Below are 19,782 nucleotides of genomic sequence, written 5' to 3'. Positions count from 1 at the left end.
CTGGGGCAGACGCAGGAGCTCCCACAGGCAATGACTCCCTGGACACCAAGCTCCCTAAAGAGCAAGAGCCAGCCAGCAACCCCTGACCTTGGAATACAACTCTGGCAACAGACTGAGGAGGCAAGGGAAGAGGAGCAAGGCCTGGAAACCAAGAGCGCTGTGCAGAGGATTGGCCAGATGTGGGTGCCTGAAACCCAAAATGATGCAGGCTGATGCATCATTTTTCTTGGAGGAGGAGGAAGGGGAGAGTGAAGAGGAAGGGAGTGGCCGAGGAAGAGGAGTCCTCTACCACATAGCCCACCAGAAGAAAGGTGCAAAGGGGCCAATCCAAGAAGTGGGGCCCTGCCTGGGCATGGGAAACTCCAGGAGGCTGGGGTCGAAATGGAGAAGCCAGAAAACCAGAAGAAGCCACCACTCCTACACCATGAAGCTACAGAGCACCCTACTCAACATCATAGAGAAAAATATTACGGAATTCCTAGCATCTCTGAAGCCAGTGGCCATTCAAATAGTGAACAATGCTCATAGGAGCAAAACAGGACACATCTGTGCAGATTTTAGCAGTGAAGAAGAAGTGATGAAAGTGCTAAAATGCAACCAGGAATGCATGGGTGGATGTTACATGGAGGTGTTCAGGGAGAAGCAGGTCCCTGTGGCCCCTGGAGAAGAGCTCCAGACCTTGGGGAGGCTGGGTGTTTGGGGAGAAGGAGGAGGATGAGGTCCTGGCCAGCTCCGGGAAGGCCCTTGTGTGCAGCCTACCCTACCCCAGCACTGAGGAGGACCTGAGTAAGCTCTTCTCTGTGTAAGGTCTTCTCTTGGCTCCATTACTCGAGTGGCAGCCTAACCAGGAAGCCCAAGTGCTTTGCCTTCATCACCTTCCTGTTGCCCATATGTGTGTGCTGTGAAGGCCTAGGTGAGGCGGAAATAGACATGAAGGTGTTCCAGGGCTGGATGTTCCATGTGTTACTGTCTTCCACCAAGAAGGAGGTCTCCAAGGAAGCCAGTGCACTGGGGTCATCTTACAAGAAGACTCCAAGGCTGAAGCCAATAGCTCCAGCTCCCACCATTGGAACACACTGCTCGTGGGGCAGGTGCCGTGGCTGGTGTCATCACACAGAGTTACAGTGCCACCAAGAGCCAGGTGTCTGACCAGGAGACCGAGGGCAGAGGGGCCATGTGTGTGGCCTCGGGCTGACAGCTGGTTCAGGAAGCACCTGCACTGACAGTGGGGTCTGCCTAGATTCCTTCAGCCAGGCTGCAGCAGAGAGAAGCTGGAGGGTGATTCTGGCCATGAACTTCTCCATGGTACCCTGGCTGCCAAGCTGTGGAGACTTTCAGCCTGTAGGGCGGGCTGGGCCATGTCCCACTGCCTGACCAGGATGAGAAGTGAGCCTTCAACGCTCTGTCACAGCACCCACAGGAGCTGATCCCGGAGTGGGCAGACTCCTGGGTGACCCTGCAGGCCTTCCAGTGGGAGACAGCTGAGCTCTTCCGTGAGCCCCCAGAGAAAAAGCAGTCTGTGGTGTGCGATAGGATCTTGGAGCACGGAAGAGAATGGGAATGACTGTGAGAAGCAAGCCCTTCAGATGTGAGTTGGCACTCGAAGGGCTGCTGTGGAGCACCCTGCCTGCGACCATCCTCGGACGTGCACAGCCAGGAACTCAGCCTGTCCTGTGCTTCCTGCCCATGGACACCACAAGCCTGTTTCTGTGCCCCAGAGTCATCTGCACTTTGCTCCACACAGGGCACACGGGATTCATCACTCCGTATGTGCCCCCAGTGGTGGCCATGCTGCACTTGTGAGCTGGGCCTGTGAAATGCATGCATGGCCTCACACCCCTCAGGCAGCATACCTGGGCTTCCCTGTGGCGGGGGGTGCCCCTGAGCAACCCTCCTGCAGGCCCCAGGCAGCCAGACCCAGCACCAGCCTCAGGAAAGGTAGCACAGAGGCCAGAGGAGGGCTGTGTGGGGTCTTCCCATCCAGCCAGAACCCCCTTACCCTTCCCAGCTGGGACCCCGGACTTTGCTGAGCCCCTGATTGGTCTCTGTGCATACTGGGCAAGAACCATGCCTGCTCTGGCCACGGTGCTGGACAGAAGGGAGTCAGTGGCCAAAAATCCAGGATAAGCAGGGGAAAAAGAGTAAAGTTTAAAAACTATTTCATATAGTGAAAGTGTTAACTTAGTGACACTTGAAAAGGTGAGATGTAAATAAGAGCATGGGATTTAGATATTGAAGTCTGATATAGTACTTATAAATCTAAACATTTTATTTTGGGAAAGTCTAAAATGCAGAAAAACAAGACTCCCTTTTCCTGATACAGTGTCTCACTATGTAGTTCATCCTGGCCTTGAACTCACTATGTAGCCCAGGCTGGCCTCCAACTGGCTGTGACCCTACTGAGCGCCAGGGTTACACGCTTGTGCACCAACCCCAGCTGAGACTGCCATTAATAATAGTTTAACCCTGTAGAAAATACATCATAAGCTTATTATTTCACTCATTTAACATTTTAATATCCTACACCATCTTCTTTTATTTTCCACATTTTGGGGCACACACCTGTAATCCCCGCTGCTCAGGAAACCGAGGCAGGAGGATATTGAATAAAGCTGTTTGAAGACCCTGGCTTCAGTCCCCAGTACCACACAAAAGAAGTTTTTAAAGGATTCACCGAAAATTAGAGCTGTGTCAGAGACCTGCATCTGAAATACACCAATCCTCACCCGCATGTTTCAGTGTGTGGCAGTAACCACCCAACAGCCTTTGGAGAGGGGCATGGTAGTCCCTGCTGCTGAGGCAGGAGGATGGCAAGTGTGAGTCCAGCATGGGCAATTTAGCAGCTCAGTGAGACCTTGTCTCAAAATAAAAATATAACAAGGGGCTGGGATTATAGCTCAGCATGAAAGCCCTGGGTACAATCCCATCTGAGCAGGCTCAGTGGCATGCGCCTGTAATCCCAGCTACCCAGGAGCCAGGGCCAGGAGTTGGGAGTTAGAAGTCAACCAGGCAGTGTCCCGAGATCCTGACTCTGAAACCAAAATAAACCCCAAGCCTGGTAGACATGAGGGTGAAAAAACTCTTTAAGGTCCTCTTTCTCAATAAATGGTAGCTCAGCAATCATGAAAGTTCAGTTACCCAGAAAAGTATTAGGCAATAAATGTGACAATCATAGACTGACTAGTCATCAACAGGATCCAAAACATACCAACTCCTCAGATAATTAAAATATAAACAGAGAAGCAAAATCACAGGATTTGTTTCTCCATAAACAGAGCACAAGAGGGTCCATAGCCAGTCCTGAACATGAGTCATCTGAAGACCCCCTTTCTCTTAGCCTCAAAGATCATTGTCGTCTTCCTCACAGTTGAATACCTCAAGTTTGTCCTGGCTCTGAGCCTGCAGTCACGAGCCGATCTTGTCCTGCAGACTTCAGAGCTTTTGTCTTTGTTTTGAAACCATAACAACAGAGACACAAAGTGATCTTTGCGACATCATCACAGTATCTTTTATCTTGTTAAAACTGGTTTATTGGTTTATTTTTTGGAACTGAGGATTGAACCCAGGGCCTTGCACTGAGCTACATCTCTGGTCCCATTTTTATTTTTATTTTTTAAATTTTATTTTGAGATAAGTTCTTGCTGAAGCCAACTCAGCCTCACAGATGTGAGCCACTACACCTGGCTATTTTTGTTACTAAGGGGTTTCTTGCTTAGTGTTTTAAGACAGGATCTTGCTATATGTAGCATAGGCTGAGCTCAGACTTGCCGAATTGCCCAGGCAGGCCTCAAATGTGATCCTCCTGGCTTAGCTTTCCAAGTAGTTGGAATTAGAGTAATGCCACTCTGCCTAGCCAGTGTAACTTTTATTGAAACAGAAATACAAGGAATAAGATGCAGTTTGCACAGCTTGGGTGGAAGGAGGTTGGGTATTTCCCCTGCATGTAGGTCTCCTTGCCTCCTGCATCCTGTCAGGGAGGACAGGGCTGCACAGCCCAACTGTACTACCTTAGTCCTACCCTCTCAGTCTACTGCAAAACCAAAATCCACAGGTATTAGAGACTCTCAGTTAATTGCAGATCACACTTCCTGAATGATTTATTTGGGCTAAGCACTGCTAAGTCTTTCACTTGTATTATTTATTCCTTGCAGTAACTCTCTGAGGTATGGTACTGCTAAGATCAATTTAATAAATTAAAAAGTGAGAAGATAAATACATTGCTCACGGTCACACGGGCAGCATGTCGTCTTCCTGCCTTCAGCTGATTGTCCATAAGAAGTGACAAGATCAGATAATTTCTGAAATGTAGGCTGGTGTGCACCTCTAAACTGCTACAGCCACTGTGGCAAGTTGTGAGACTGGTTCTTCCACCTCGAAGTATTCCTTTGGAACCAGTTATATTTTTAACTGTTTCAGGTACGCAGAGGGACATTTGAAGACGTAATTGTTTCGGGTGAATCCAATAACCTACCCGTGAGCAAGTACTACCACTGACCCGGTGCTTGTTGATAAACTGTACTGGGCTGGGAATTTAGCTCAGTGGTTTCGTCACCTGCCTCGAAAGTGCAAGGACCCAAGTTCGATCCCTGGTACAAAAAAAAAAAAAAAAAAGAAGGGTTTATTAAAGAAAGTAATGGAAAAATAAATACATAAATAAATAAGAAGAGTTTATTTAGTCAGGCCTGGTCCCCATGCCTATAATTCCAGCATTGTAAGAGGCTGAGGCAGGAGGATCACAAATTCAAGCCCAGCTTGGGCAGCTTTGAACTTAACCAGATGCTGTCACAAAATTAGAAAGAAAATTTTTTTTAAAGGCTGGGTATGTAGGTCCCTGCAAGGGAACTGGGTTCAATGCCTAGTTCTCAAAAGAAAGCAAAACGAAAACAGAGTATGCCACATTACTGGATGTGGTGGTGCACACCAGTAAGAGACCTCAGTATTTAGGAGGCTGAGGTGGGAGGATTGGGAGTTTGAAGCCAGCCTGGGCTACAAAGCAAAAGTCTGTCTTTAAAAATTAAAACTTAAGGGCCAGGGATTTAGCTTGATGGTTCCGCCACCTGCCTTGCAAGTGAAAGGACCTGAGTTCGATCCCTGGTACCAAAAAAGAAAATTAAAAATTAAAAAAAGATATCCTAAATATGCTACTCCAGCATAAGGATTATTTTGAGCAGAAGACGCTCTTAAGAAAGCATTCTTGGGGCCGGGGATTTAGCTCAGTGGTTCCACCGCCTGCCTTGCAAGTGGAAGGACCCGAGTTTGATCCCTGGTACCAAAAAAAAAAAAAAGCATTCTCTCCTATTTGACTAAAAGCAGGACATAAGTTATTTTTGTAAAAGTATATCTCCTCATTCAGGAAAAGAATAACTCTTAATAGTTCTAGACTCAGCCCAAACTCTTATCAGCCCAGAAATCAGACAAGGCACTGAGAGGACTCTACATAACGAATTTCACTGAGATGAAAGGTATCTTCCATTAGTTTGTTCATATATATTCTGCCAAGTTTGCTGCCCCTAAAAATCTTAACCACTTCCCCTCCACTTTTTTCTTCTTCATTTGTTTGTTTTTTGAGACAGGGTCTCACTATGTGTCTCAGGCTGGCTTTGAATTCACTGTGTCACCCAGGCTGGCCTCGAACTTGCATTGATTCTCCTGCCTCAGCCTCCCAAGTGCTGGGATTACAGGCTTGTGCCACCATCCTTGGCAAGAAATGACTTGCTCTTGATTAAGTTGGAAAACTCTCCACCCAGCCCCTGGTTATTCATCACTGAGCTTTTCCTGTGGGCATATCCCCTGAACGTGTGAAAAAACATTGTGTTTTTCTCTTGTTACTCTCTCTTTTGTCTGTTTAATGTCCAGGGCCAGCTGGAGAACCCAGGAGGAAGGAGAAGAAGCCTCTTTTAACCTTCCATCTGATGGGTGGAGGTAAGAGCGCTGTCCTGGTGGAGGGAGAGCAGGGACAGGAGACTCCCTCTGAGATTATTTAGCATAGACATAGCAAAAAGATGAGGAATAGCAGAAAGTAGTAAAAAGTAGCAATGATTGGAGTTTGAGAATGCTCCAAGCGGCAGCGACATCAGCCACTGAGCTTGTATGATGACAGACATGGTTCGGTCTCTTGTTAAGTAAATGAGCAGGGCCAGGGATTTAGCTCAGTTGTTCCACTGCCTGCCTCCAAAGCGCAAGGTTCCAAGTTTGATCTCTGGTACCAAAAAAGAAAAAAAAAAATGGGTATTACAGTTAAGTAAATGAGTATGTGAGTCCATAACAATAAGCAATGTTTCATGGTCAACATGGACACAGAATGTGTTCCCCTGTATCCAGAGCTGCCGGCTCCTGGACTCTGAGCAAGGCCCAATACAGAGCTGATTTCATCCGACATCAAAGCAGTGGGCTCTTTCATCTTCTTTATTTTATTATTTCAGATAACATTTAAATTCAAGGATAGTTCATTGCTCCCCTTGGTTCAAATTTCCTGCATACTGAGTTAGAATTCTTTTTTTTTTAGATAAGGTCTCGCTATGGGGTTCAGCCTGGCCTTGAACCCACTATGTAGCCCAGGCCAGCCTCAAACTTACTTGGCGATCCTCCTGCCTCAGCCTCCTGAGTGCTGGGATTACAGGCATGCACCACTACTCCCAGCAGATAGATTTCTTATTTTTCTTTTTGTACATGTGTGTTTTTCACTCAAAAAAGTAAAACTATTGTGATTTTTAAAATCCACATTATAGAGCTGAAGGAGTAGCTTAGTGGTAGAGTGCTTGCCTAATTTGTATATGCCCTTAGGTTTAATTTCCAGTTCCACAACCAAAACAAAATAAAAGAAGACAGACATTGTAATTCTGTTCTGCCGCTGACTTCTTCCTCTCTTGTCTCATCCATTCCCCCATTCATGGCCTATCCCTTGCTCCAGCAACAAGCGATTTCTCAAAGTTTCCAGCACACGCCACATCCCTGTAACTTGCACCTGTGATTCTCTCTACTGGGCCACTTTCCCTTCTTCCGATGCAAGCCCTATGCTTGCCTAACTCCTATTCATCCTCCACTCAGCTCAAGTGTCACTCACTCTTGGTGACCTTTAGTTATAAAACCGCAGTGAAGCCAGGTGTGGTGGTGCAGGCCTGTGATCCCAGAACTTGGGAGGCTGAGAGGATCATTGAGAGTTCAAGGACAGCCTAAACTACATAGTGAGACCCTGTCTCAAAAAAACAAAAAACAGGGCTGGGGATTTAGCTCAGTGGTTTCATCGCCTGCTGTGCAACCACAAGGACCCTAGTTTGATCCCCCGTAACAAAAAAAAGAAAAAAAAAAGAAAGAAAAGATAAATGATTTTTTTTAAACAAACAAACAAACAAAAAAACAAGACAAACTGCAATGAATATCTTGTATATGTCTTTGCACATTTAGTGGAAATTATTAGAAGTGGTTACTGGGACAAAGATTGAGGATTTTAACCTATATAAGAGCACTTTCTCTTGAAATGGTCAGGATCGATAAAATGCTTCCAAATTCCATTTCTGACTTGTAATGGACAGGACAAACCAATGGCCCCTTTGCTTCCCTCTCCTTGCCCCTGCGGCTGCTGCTGCTGCTGCTGGCTTGTTTTCATGAGTGCCCCTGCTGCTCTGAGCCTGCAGGGTCTGGCCCAGCTCTTCCTGCTGCTTCTTCTCGCCTTTCAGTTGCCGGGGCTCTGTCCACCTGCCTTCCAGTCCTCCTGCCTTGGCCTTGTCAGACAGAGCTTCTAGGCTCCAGAACACAAGATAGAGAAGCTTCGGTGGACTAACTAATGGCCAACTTGGAACATCCAGCTGAACTGAATCAGTGTGGTCTGGACATGGAGGGCCCATCCGAGGATTGTTGCCTTGGACTCTAGTCCTTCAGCTGGACTTGTGTGGGACATTGCTATGGGATCCAGGCCCTTGCCTGGATTCTTTAGGCCTTTAGTGTTGTGGCTAATCGCTTGCACTCCTCTGTATTTGACTTTCTGAGTAAACATCATAAAATGATCCTGTAAACTATGTGTCCTGCACTAAGTGTATTCCCTTGCCAAAACCCTGACTACAACAGAAGCCAAACTTTCAGATGTCGGGGACTTCCTGGGATCATTGCAGGGCTGTGATTTACAAGGTTGGAGGCTTTCAAAGCAGTGGCTGGGCATTTCCGAGGTGCTTTTGGAGGCCTCTGAAGGAAGAGAGGGAAGGAAACGGAAGACCAAAACTGAAGTTCCGCGTCTGCCACCTTCTACACTTCAAGGAGCACCTAGTTTTGCTGCTTTGTATGTACTGGGCTCAAGACTTCACTTAAGAAAAAAAAAAGACTTCACTTGAGGGAAAAACATAAACACAACTTCAAAGGTTAAAAAAAGTGTTTTTTTCAGGCTGGGGATTTAGCTCAGTGGTTCTGCTGCTGGCCTCACAAGTAAATGTAAGATCCCGAGTTCAATCCCTGGTATCAAAGAAAACAAAAGCAAAAAAAGGTTTTTTTCCACAAGGTGCTCGGGTTAAATCCAGAGCTTCCCATGCAAGTGCAGCACCACTGGGCCGCGCCCTAGTCTAACAGAGCTTTAACAGGACTTAAAATTTGTAGATTTATGATGTAAGCAGTGGTAGATGGGCCCCAAAACCCCAAACTCACCATTGCGTTCAATTTTTTTCTCTTTAGGAAAAGGCACTCATTCATGTATTCCTAAAGTGACCAGTTCATTCTAATTTGCTTGGGACTTTGCTCATTTTAGCACTGAAAATCCTGTGTCCTGAGTATGCCGTCACTCTCAGGCAGTGTCACCCTATGATTCTTCCCAATCATTTATTTAAAAAAAAAAAAAAAAAAAATGGGGCCGGGGATTTAGCTCAGTGGTTTCGCCGCCTGCTGTGCAAGGGCAAGGACCCGAGTTCGATCCCCGGTACCAAAAAAAAAAAAAAAAATGAGCAGTTACCATGTCTAGAATATCACAAAACCTTTTTTTTTTTTTGGTACTGGGGATCGAGCTCGGGACAGTGTGCTCAAAAGGCAGGCAGTGATACCACTAAGCTAAATCCCTGGCCCTCACAAAACCTTTTAAAAGTCCCTGATCTTGAGGAATTTGCAGAGTTGTGGGTCCAGGACACCAATGCTCAATAATAAAAGTATGTAAGCAGCACATGAAGCAATTAACAAATGTGTTTCTCCATCATAAAAAAATAATGCAGAGCTGGGTGTGGTGTGATACCTGCAATCCCAGCACTTGGGAGGCTGAGGCATGAGGATCACCATGAGTTCAAGGCCACCCTAGCCCACATAGTGAATTCAAGGCCAGTCTGAAAGACATAGTGAGATCTTGTCTCCAAATAAAAAATCAGCATGTAGACAAGGTGTGGTGGTGCATACCTGTAATCCCAGCACTCTGGGAGGCTGAGACAGGAAGGTTACTAGTTTGAGGCCAGTATGAGCAATTTAGTGACTTAACAAGACCCTGTCTCAAAAAATAAAAAAGGGCTTGGGGAATAAGGGAGGGGGGAGAGGGAAGGGAAGGAAGAGACAAGGGGAAAAAAGAGAATGAAAAAATGGAAACAAAGCTTTTGTTGGTACATTTTAGGTATACAATATAATGACATTCATTGGAAATTTGCACCTTTACATATTCTCTTGGTTCTTATTTTTCCCCCTTCCCCTGCCCTCCCTTCAACCCCTCCATCCCTCCCTATTTACAAAGACTTTGTTTCCATTTTTTCTTTTCTTTTTTTTTTTTTTTTTTGAGTACCAGGGATTGAATTTGGGATCTTGTGCTTTCGAGGCAGGGGCTGGAACCACTGAGCTAAATCCCTGGCCCTCATTTTCTCATATTAATTCCATTCCCTTCTTTCCTTTCCCCTACCCCTCCCACTTCCCCTTCCCCTTTGCCCCTTTTCTTCCTAGTTCACATTATCTATTATACCTTTTAGTCCTTATTTACATTTTCAGTTTCTCACACTAGAGAAACTATTCGGTATTAACACATGTGTCCTATTTATTTCACTTAAGAGTGTTGCCTCAGGGCCTCAATGTGCATCCATTTAGCTATAAATGTCTGTAATTTCTCATTTTTTATGGCTGAGTAGTACTCCATTTTATAAAAAAACCAAATTTTCTTTATCCAGTCTCCAGTTGATGGGCAATTGGGCTGTTTCCAAGTTTTAGCTATTACAAATTATGCCGCTGGGCTGGGGATTTTTTGTTGTTGTTGTTGTTAAATTCCTTTATTGGTACATTTTAGGTACACAACACAATTACATTTCTCATTGGGAATTGTACCTTCACATAATGCATATTGGTTCTTATTTTTTCCCCATTCCTAGCCCTCCCTTCACCCCCTCCACCCTTCCCTGTTTACAAAAACTTTATTTCCATTTTTTCCATTTCTCAGCATTTTTCCTTTCCCTTCTTTCCTTTCCCCTGCCCCTTCCACTACCTCTACCCCTTTGGACCTTTTCTTCCTATTTTGCATTATCGATTATTCATTCTAATCATTGGTACATTTTAGGTATACAATATAATGACATTCATCTTTGGAAATTTGCAACTTTACATAATCTCTCTTGGTTCTTATTTTTCACCCTTTCCCAGCCCTCTCTTCAACCCCTCCATTCCTCCCTATTTACAAAGATTTTGTTCCTATTTTTCCATTTTCTCATATTAATCCCATTCCCTTCTATCCTTTCGCCTAGCCCTCCAACTTCCTTCCCCTTTCCCCCTTTTCTTCCTATTTCACATTACCTATTATACATTGAGTCCTTATTTACACTTTCAGTTTTTCACATCAGAGAAACTATTCGGTATTTACACATGTGTGTCCTATTTATTTCACTTAAGAGTATTGCCTCAATGGGCATCCACTTAGCTATAAATGTCTCTAATTTCTCATTTTTTATGGCTGAGTAGTACTCCATTGTATTAAAAAACCACATTTTCTTTATCCAGTTTCCAGTTGATGGGCATTTGGGCTGTTTCCAAGTTTTAGCTATCACAAACTGTGCTGCTATGAACATGGGTGCACATATATCACTGTGGTATGATTCTTTTAATTCTTTGGGGAAGATCCCCAGCAGTGGAATAGCAGGGTCAAATGGGACTTCCAGTCCTAGTTCTTTGAGGTATCTCCATACTGATTTCCACAGTGCTTGCACCAGTCTGCACTCCCACCAGCAGTGGAGCAGGGTTCTTCTTTCCCCACAGCCCTGCCAGCATTTGTTATTGGTTGATTTCATGATAGCAGCCATTCTTTCTGGAGTGAGGTGGAATCTCAGCATTGTTTTCATTTGCATCTCTCGAATGACTAGTGATGTTGAACATTTTTTCATGTATTTATTTGCTATTTCTACTTCTTTGTCTGAGAAATGTCTGTTCATTTCAGATGCCCATTTTTGGATTGGGTCTTTAAATTTGGGAGGTCTGATCTTTTTAAGTTCTTTATAGATTCGAGATAGTAGACCTTTCTCTGAGGAAGAGCAGGTGAAGATTTTTTCCCACATTGTGGGTTGTCTCTTCACACTGCTGGTGGTTTCTCTTGCTGTGCAGAAGCTTTTTAATAAGAAGAGATCCCACTTGTTGATTGTTTGTGCTAGTTCATGGGCAACTGAGGTTTTGTTCATAAAATCTTTTCCTACACCGATGTCTTCAAGAGTTCTACCTAAGCTCTGTTCCAACTGGTTCAGAGTTTCTATTTTAATATTTAGATCTTTAATCCATTTCAATTTTAGTTTAGTGCATGGCAAGAGATATAGGTCTAGTTTTAATCTTTGGCAAGTTGAAGCCCAATTTTTCCAGCACCATTTATTAAAGAGGCTATGTTTCTTCCAGAGAGGGTGTTTGGCTCCTTTATCAAAGATGAGATGGCTGAGTGTGTCTGGCGTTGTTTCTGCATCTTCTAATCTGTTCCACTGGTCCTCAGGTCTGTTTCTTTGCCAGTATCATGCTGTTTTTATCACAGTAGCTTTGTAGTATAGTTGCAGGTTGAGGATTGTGATACCCCCTGCCATGTCTCTGTTACCTAGAATTGCTTTTGCTATTCTGGGTCTCTTCTTGTTCCAAATGAAGTTTTGGATTGTTTTCTCAAGGTCCATGAAGTATGCTGCTGGGATCTCAATTGGAATTGCATTAAATCTATATAGCAGTTTTGGAAGTATGGCCATTTTCACTATATTAATCCTTCTTACCCAGGAACAGGGGATGCCTTCCATTTTCTGATATCATCTTCAATCTCTCTTTTCAGAGTGTTATAGTTTTCAGAGAAGAGGTCTTTGATTTCTTTCGTTAGGTTGATTCCTAGGTATTTCAGTTTTTTGGATGCTATTGTGAAAGGAATTATTTGCCCTATTTCTCTCTCAGTGAGTCTGTCATTCGTGTAGAGGAAGGCTATTGATTTTTGTGTGTTGACCTTGTAACCAGCTACTTGACTGAATTTGGTTATTAAGTCGAGAAGACTTTTGGTGGAGTTCTTGGCGTCTTCTATATAGAGTATCATGTCATCTGCAAATAATGACAATTTGACTTCTTCATTTCCTATCTTTATTCCTTTTATTTCTTTCTCTTGTCTAATTGCAGTGGCTAATGTTTCCAGAACTATATTGAACAAGAGTGGTGATAGTGGACATCCTTGTCTTGTTCCTGATTTGAGTGTGAAGGATTTCAGTTTTTGACCATTTAGTATGCTATTGGCTGTTGGTTTTTCATAGATGGCTTCTATCAGTTTGAGGTAGAGACCATCTATTGCAATTTTTTGTAGGGTTTTTATCATAAATGCATGTTGGATTTTGTCAAATGCTTTTTCTGCATCTATGGAGATAATCATATGGTTTTTGTCCTTGGCTCTATTGATATAGTGTATTACATTGATTGATTTTCATATATTGAACCATCCCTGCATCCCTGGGATGAATCTCACTTGATCAGGGTGTATGATCTTCTTGATGATCTTCTGCATTCTATCTGCCAGTAACTTATTAAGGATTTTTGCATCTATGTTCATTAGTGAGATTAGCCTGTAGTTCTCCTTTTCGGTTGGGTCTTTCTCTGCTTTGGGGATCAAGGTGATGCTTGGTTCCAGGAATGAATTTGGGAGTATTGCTTCCCTTTCAATTTCATTGAAGAGTTTAAACAGTAATGGCAGCAGTTCCTCTCTAAATATCTTGTAGAATTCAGCAGTGAAGCCATCAGGGCCCGGGCTTTTCTTAGTTGATAAGTTTTTAATTACATTTTCAATTTCATTGGTTGATATTGGGTTCTTCAGAATTTTTAGGTCTTCTTCGTTCAACTTTGGTAATTCATATGTATCTAGGAATCTGTCCATTTCTTGTGTGTTTTCCATCTTATTGACATATAGGTTCTGGAAGGAGGTATTGATGATCCTCTGCATTTCTTCTGGGTCTGTTGTAATTTCACCCTTTTCATTCCTAATTGCATGGATTTGGGCCTTTTCTTTCCTTGTTCTGACAAGGTTGGCTAAAGGCTTGCCAATTTTGTTGATTCTTTTGAAGAACCAACTCTTGGCTTCATTGATTTTTTGTATCATTCTCTTAGTCTCCATTGCATTGATTTCTCCTCTGATCTTTATAATTTCCTCCCTTGTATGAGCTTTGGGGTTGTCCTGCTCTTCTTTTTCTAGAAGCTTGAGGTTCACCCATCGGGTTTTCTTTTTTTTTTTTGGTACTGGGGATTGAACTTGGGTCCTTCCGCTTGCGAGGCAGGTGGCCGAACCACTGAGCTAAATCCCCGGCCCCCCATCAGGTTGTTTAATTGGGCTCATTCTGTTTTCCTAAAATGCGTATTCACTGCTATGAATTTCCCTGTGTCCCATAGATTCTGATATATTGTATTGTCATTGTCATTTAATTGAAGGAACTGTCTGATTTCTTCTCTAATTTCCTCTGTGGCCCATTGATTATTCAGAAGTGTATTGTTCAATTTCCATGTGTTTATGAAATTATTCCAGTTTCTTTTGCTATGGATCTCCAATTTCATCGCACTATGGTCTGATAATATACAGGGGATAACTTCAATTCCTTTGCACTTACTTAAACATGTTCTATGTGTGAGTATGTGGTCTATTTTGGAGAATGACCCATGTGCAACTGAGAAGAATGTGTATTCTGATTTTGTGGGGTAGAAAACTCTATAAACATCTGTTAAGTTCATTTGTTCAAGAGTTCGATTGAGTTCTAGTACTTCATTACTTATTTTTTGTCTAGTTGATCTATTTGTGGCAGTGGAGTGTTGAGGTCCCCCACTACAATTGTATTAGTGCATATATGACTTTTCATGTCTGTTAGTATTTGTTTTATATAGTTGGGCGCACTAGTGTTTGGTGCATAGATATTTATGATTGTCATCTCTACCTCTTGGATTGTTCCCTTTACAAGGATATAGTGTCCTTCTTCATCTCTCTTAATCAGTGTTGGTTTGAAATCTTCTTGATCTGCAAAAAGGATAGCTACTCGTGCTTTTTTTCCGGTTCCTGTTGCATGGAGTATTGTTTTCCACCCTTTAACTTTCAGTCTATGAGTTTCATTTTGAATTAAGTGTGTTTCTTGTATGCAGCATATTGTTGGATTTTGCTTCTTGACCCATTCTGCCAGTCTGTTTCTTTTGATTGGTGAATTGAGACCATTAACGTTGATGGATATAATTGAAACGTATTGACTTATCATTGCCATGACTTTTTCTTTTTGTTGGGTTCTCCCCCTCTACATTTAATTTCTTGTTGTGCCAGATGGGTTCATTCTGCTTTGCTTCCTGGGGTTGTGATCCTCAATGTCTGTTCCTGGGATATTGTGTAAAATTCTTTGGAGTGCTGGTTTGGTATTCATGAAGTTCCTAAAGTGCTCTTTGTCATGAAAGTATCTTATTTCTCCATCAATTTTGAAAGAGAGTTTTGCAGGGTACATCAATCTGGGTTGGAGGCTGTTTTCTTTTAGGGCTTGGAATATGTCACTGCAAGCTCTTCTTGCCTTGATGGTTTGTGTTGAAAAGTCTGCTGTGATTCTGATGGGCTTTCCTTTGTATGCGATTTGTTTCTTTTCTCTAACTCCTTGTAGAACTTTGTTCTTCTGTTGTGTTTCTGGAATCTTAACAATTATATGCCTATGTGTAGATTTTTTTGATCAAGGCTTGCTGGAGTCGTATATGCCTCACTTATCTGTATGTCAAGCTCTTTTCCCCTGCTTGGGAAGTTTTCTGCTATTACTTCTGTGAAGAGTTTTTTTTATGTCATCTGCACTTTCTCCTGTTTCTTCATTGACTCCAATCAGTCTTATGTTATTCTTCTTTGCATCGTCTAGCAGCTGCTGGATTGATTTCTCATGTTCCCTTATAATTTTGAAGCAATTTTTCTTTTCCTGGTCATTAATTGCAATCTTATCTTCTATATCTGAAATTCTGTCCTCACATTGGCTCATTCTGCTGTGTAGACTTTCAATGGAGTTTTTCATCTCCTGGAAATCTATTTGCATGTGTTTTATGGATTCCATTTGTTCCCTATGTTGGGATTCCATCATGTTCCTCAGCTCCTCTCTAGATTTATTAATCATGTCTTGCACTAGGGGCATAGTTTCTCCTGTTACCTGAGAAATTATTTCTGATTTCATTTTTTCCAGATCCCCTGTTGTTGCTAGTTTAGTGGGTCCAGGTGGTTTGAGTATCAGAGTGTTCCATCTCATTTCCCTTTGGGGTTGCTGTAGGTGATCTGGATGTCTGTTTTTGAGATTTATTTGCGTGTTTTTTCATTTCGATTCGGGGGGCAGGGTGTGCTGTTGGTGCGCATGAGGATCACCTCCTCTGAGCTGGGAGAGGTGAGACAGGGGCCAGGAGTGGTGGTAGGGATGGTGGCCCAGAAGCCCCTTCCTCTGGGCTGGGAGCAGCGGGAGGGATGATGGCCAGGAAGCCCCTTCCTCTGGACCAGGAGCAGTGGGACGACGGCTCAGAAGCCCCTGCCTCTCGGGCTGGAGCGGTGGGACCCAGTACCGTGGTCTGGTGGTCTGGTGTCCTCTGCGTCTTTGTAGTGTGGAACCAGGTGGCTGCCTGCTTGCAGCCGGCCGACCAGGCGCGTTTCGCGACTGGCGACCTCGGTAGGGCATCCGCAGCTGGGCTGGGGATTTAGCTCAGTGTTTTAGCGGCCTGCTGCGCAAGCGCAAGGACCGAAACTTGATCCCTGGTACCAAAAAAAAAAAAAAAATTGTGCTGCTAGGAACATGGGTGCACATATATCACTGTGGTATGATTCTTTTAATTCTTTGAGAAAGACACTCAGCAGGGGAATAGGTGGGTCAAATGGGACTTTCAGTCCTAGTTCTTTGAGGTATCTTCATACTGATTTCCACAGTGGTTGCACCAGTCTACACTCCCACCAGCAGTGGAACAGGGTTCCTCTTTTCCCACATTCCCCCAGCATTTGTTATTGGTTGATTTCATGATAGCAGCCATTTTTTCTGGAGTGAGGTGGAATCTCATCGTAAACAAAGCTTTTGTAAATAAGGGGGAGAGGTTGGGGGAGGGAAGGGGAGGGGAGTGGAACGTGGGGAGGGGCAGGATGTATCATGTAAGATGCAGGTTCCCTGGCCGGGGATTTAGCTCAGTGGTTTAGCCACCTGCTGCACAAGCCCAAGGACCTGAGTTCGATCCTCAATACCAAAAAAAAAAAAAAAAAAAAAGATACAGGTTACCCATGATGAATGTTATCATTATAAATATCTAAAATGTACCAATTAAAAAAATGCAAAAAAATAAAAAAGGGTTGAGGATATAGTTCAGTGCCCATGCTTTAGGCTTAATCCCCAGTATTGTCAAAATAATAATACTAATATAATAATAATAATTTTCTGGTAGCATGGTGAAATAAAATGGTTTAATTTTTGTTTTTTCAAACAGAGTCTTGCTCTGTATCTCAGGATGGCCTCAGACTCGAGCCTCCTGCTTCAGCCTCCTGAGTGCTGGGATTACAGGCATGTGCCCCTACATCCAGTTAATTTGGGGTTGGTTAATTTTGAGGGGGTATAAAATTCATTGTTCAAATAAAGCCTAAAACAGTTTTTGGCTGTTTGTTTTGTGTTGGGCTTGAATCCAGGGGGTTGCAAATGCTACACAAGCCTCTGTCATTGGTCTCATCCCCAGCTCTAAGATCTAGTATAGGAGTCGAGCACAACAGCTCACACCCGGTAATTTTACCACTCTTGGAGGCTGAGGAAGGAGTGTTGCAAGGCTGAACCCAGCCTGGGCAACTTACCAAAACTGTGTCTCAACATAAAAAATTTAAAAAGGACTGGTGATGTAGCTCAAATTGAAGGCCCTAAGTTCAATCCTCAGTATCAGAAAGAAAGAAAGAAAGAAAGAAAAAAGTTTTGCTAGCATGTGCAGCATGACAAAGTGTTATAAATAGAGTCATTCTGGATGAGGAGCGGGGAGGAAGGCTCTGCCTCCACCCCTACCAACAAAAACACCTGGGCAGGGCAAGGCTAAGCAGCATCTGAGGGTTCACAGGGCACAGGTGAAGGTGTGAGAGTCTCAGCAATCCAGCCTGGCTTTACTCAGTAGTCTCAGGCTAAGGTTCAGGTGCTCCATTAAAGCTCCTTACTAGTCCCTGCCTAATGTCAAAGTCCTTAACTGGAACCCTAGGCAACAAGGAGGATCCCAATCCTGGATTTCAAGTGAAATTACAAAGTGAAAAGAACAGCATGGTACTGGCACAGAAACATTTAGCTCAAAGGAACAGAAGAGAGGCTGCAGATACAACCACAGGCACATTTAGCTATCTGATCTTTGAAAAAGGGGCCAACCACACTCTAGAGGAAAGACAGCCTCTTTGCCTCTTTAGTACAGGGTGCTGGCTTTTCACAGGCAGAAGATTGGATCCAGACCCATATCTCACACCATCAAAGATATAATTTTAAAACAGTCAAGCACTTAATCTGCTGTGAGATTACATAGGTAAAATTCTTGAAGACATAGGTGTAAGCAAGTGTTACCACTTGCCTGGGATTCTGGGTTCCTTCCAGAGATTTTCTAAATTCTTGTTCTAAGCAAAGAATTAGGGAAAACAAGCACAAAAGGTGCTTTTATATTTATTAAAGGCAGGAAAAGAAACGTGCTGTAGAGCGAGTGTGGGCCAGTTAAAAGCTGGAAGAGAAGAGCACCCAACACCCCCCCACCCCGCCGGGAGCTCAGAGTCCTTGAGTTCCTCCTACTCCGCAGGCCCAGTTAGGGCGAGGCTGTCCTATCAAACACTTGCTCTGGAGCCAGGTGTGGTAATGCAGCACTTGCAAGGCCCAGGCAGGAGTTAGAGGACAGCCTGACCTTGATGGTGAGAACTTGTCTCAAAAAACACACAAAACACCAAGAGATATACAGTTTTTGCACAGCAAAGGAAGCAACCAACAGAGTGAAGAGGCAACATACAGAATGGGAAAAATGTTTGCCAGCTATACCTTGGACAGAGGACCAACCTCTAGAATATAGGAAGAACTAAAAAAAAAATTAGACTCCCCAAAATAAAAGATCCAATCAAAGGATGGGCAACTGAAATGAAGACACTTCTCAGAAGAAGTACAAATGGCCAACAAATACATGAAAAAATGTTCAACATCATTGGCCACTTAGAGAAATGTAAATTACAACCACACTGGAATAACATGGCTATAATCAAGATGAATGTCTATCAAGATATCAAATAACAGGGCTGGGGATTTAGCTCAGTGGTTTTGCCGCCTGCTGCACAAGCACAAGGACCGGAGTTTGATCCCAGGTACCAAAAAAAAAAAAAAAAAAAAAAAAGATATCAAATAACATGCTGGTGAGGATGTGGGGTTGGGTGGGGACATTTCTACATTGTTGGTGAGAATGTAAACTAGTTGTACAATTATTATGGAGATTTCTTAAAAAACTAAAACTAGAAATTTCATTTGACCCAGCTATTCCCCTTCTAGGTATCTTCCCAAAAGCATTAAAGACATCATATTATAGTGATGCACACACATCCATGTTTATCACAATGCAACTCATAATAAAGCTAAATCTTTTTTTTTTGGTATCGGGGATTGAACGGGGGTCTTTGTGCTTGCACAACAGGCGACTTAACCACTGAGCTAAATCCCCAGCCCAGTAAAGCTAAATCTTGAAAGCAGCCTATATGGCCATCAACAGATGATTGGATAAAGAAAATGTGGCATTTATACACAGTGGAGTGCTACTGTGCCATAAAGGATAAACTTGAGTGATTTGTAGGAAAATGGATGCATCTTGAAACCATGTTAAGTGAAATAAATCAGACACACAAGCTTAAATATTGCATGATCTCCCTTATATGAGAAACCCAAATTATAAATAAATGGTAAAATAAAAGATAGATAATAGGAAATAGGGAGATAGATCTTTTCCAAAAAGGAAGGGGACCAATGTCATCATGTTTTTTTTTTTTGGTACCAGGGATCGAACTCAGGTCCTTCCGCTTGCGCAGCAGGCAGCGAAACCACTGAGCTAAATCCCCGGCCCTTTTTTTAAAATGTCATCCTTTTTTTTTTTTTTTTTTTTTTTTTTAGGAAGAGGACCAAGTGATGGAGGGAGGGGGGAAGGCAAGGAGATGAAGTTGATGAAAAAGCATTATGATGTGTTAAGTGGGATAAATCAGAGGTACAAGCTTAAATATCACATTGTTTATCTTGTGAGTCACCCGCAGTTAAAGAGCAAAGTAGGGCAGGGGATTTAGCTCAGTGGTTCCACTGCTTGTAGGCACAAGTACCTGAGTTCGATCCCCGGTACAAAAAAAAAGCAAAGTAAAAGATAATA

At 43.2% G+C, this 19,782-nt stretch overlaps 1 pseudogene; it reads left to right on the top strand.

Moving 5' to 3' along the window:
• Positions 1–248: 248 nt before the first annotated feature.
• LOC101696319 (putative RNA-binding protein 19 pseudogene) lies at positions 249–1,345 on the top strand (annotated as a pseudogene).
• The last annotated feature ends 18,437 nt before the right edge of the window (positions 1,346–19,782 follow it).

Source organism: Heterocephalus glaber, unplaced genomic scaffold (assembly GCF_053883595.1).
Source record: "Heterocephalus glaber isolate CG9 unplaced genomic scaffold, H.glaber_assembly_v1.0 deba00001481, whole genome shotgun sequence".
Lineage (NCBI taxonomy): Eukaryota > Metazoa > Chordata > Mammalia > Rodentia > Bathyergidae > Heterocephalus > Heterocephalus glaber.
The sequence above is the reverse complement of the archived record's forward strand: the minus strand, read 5'-3'. Positions and strand labels throughout refer to the sequence as shown.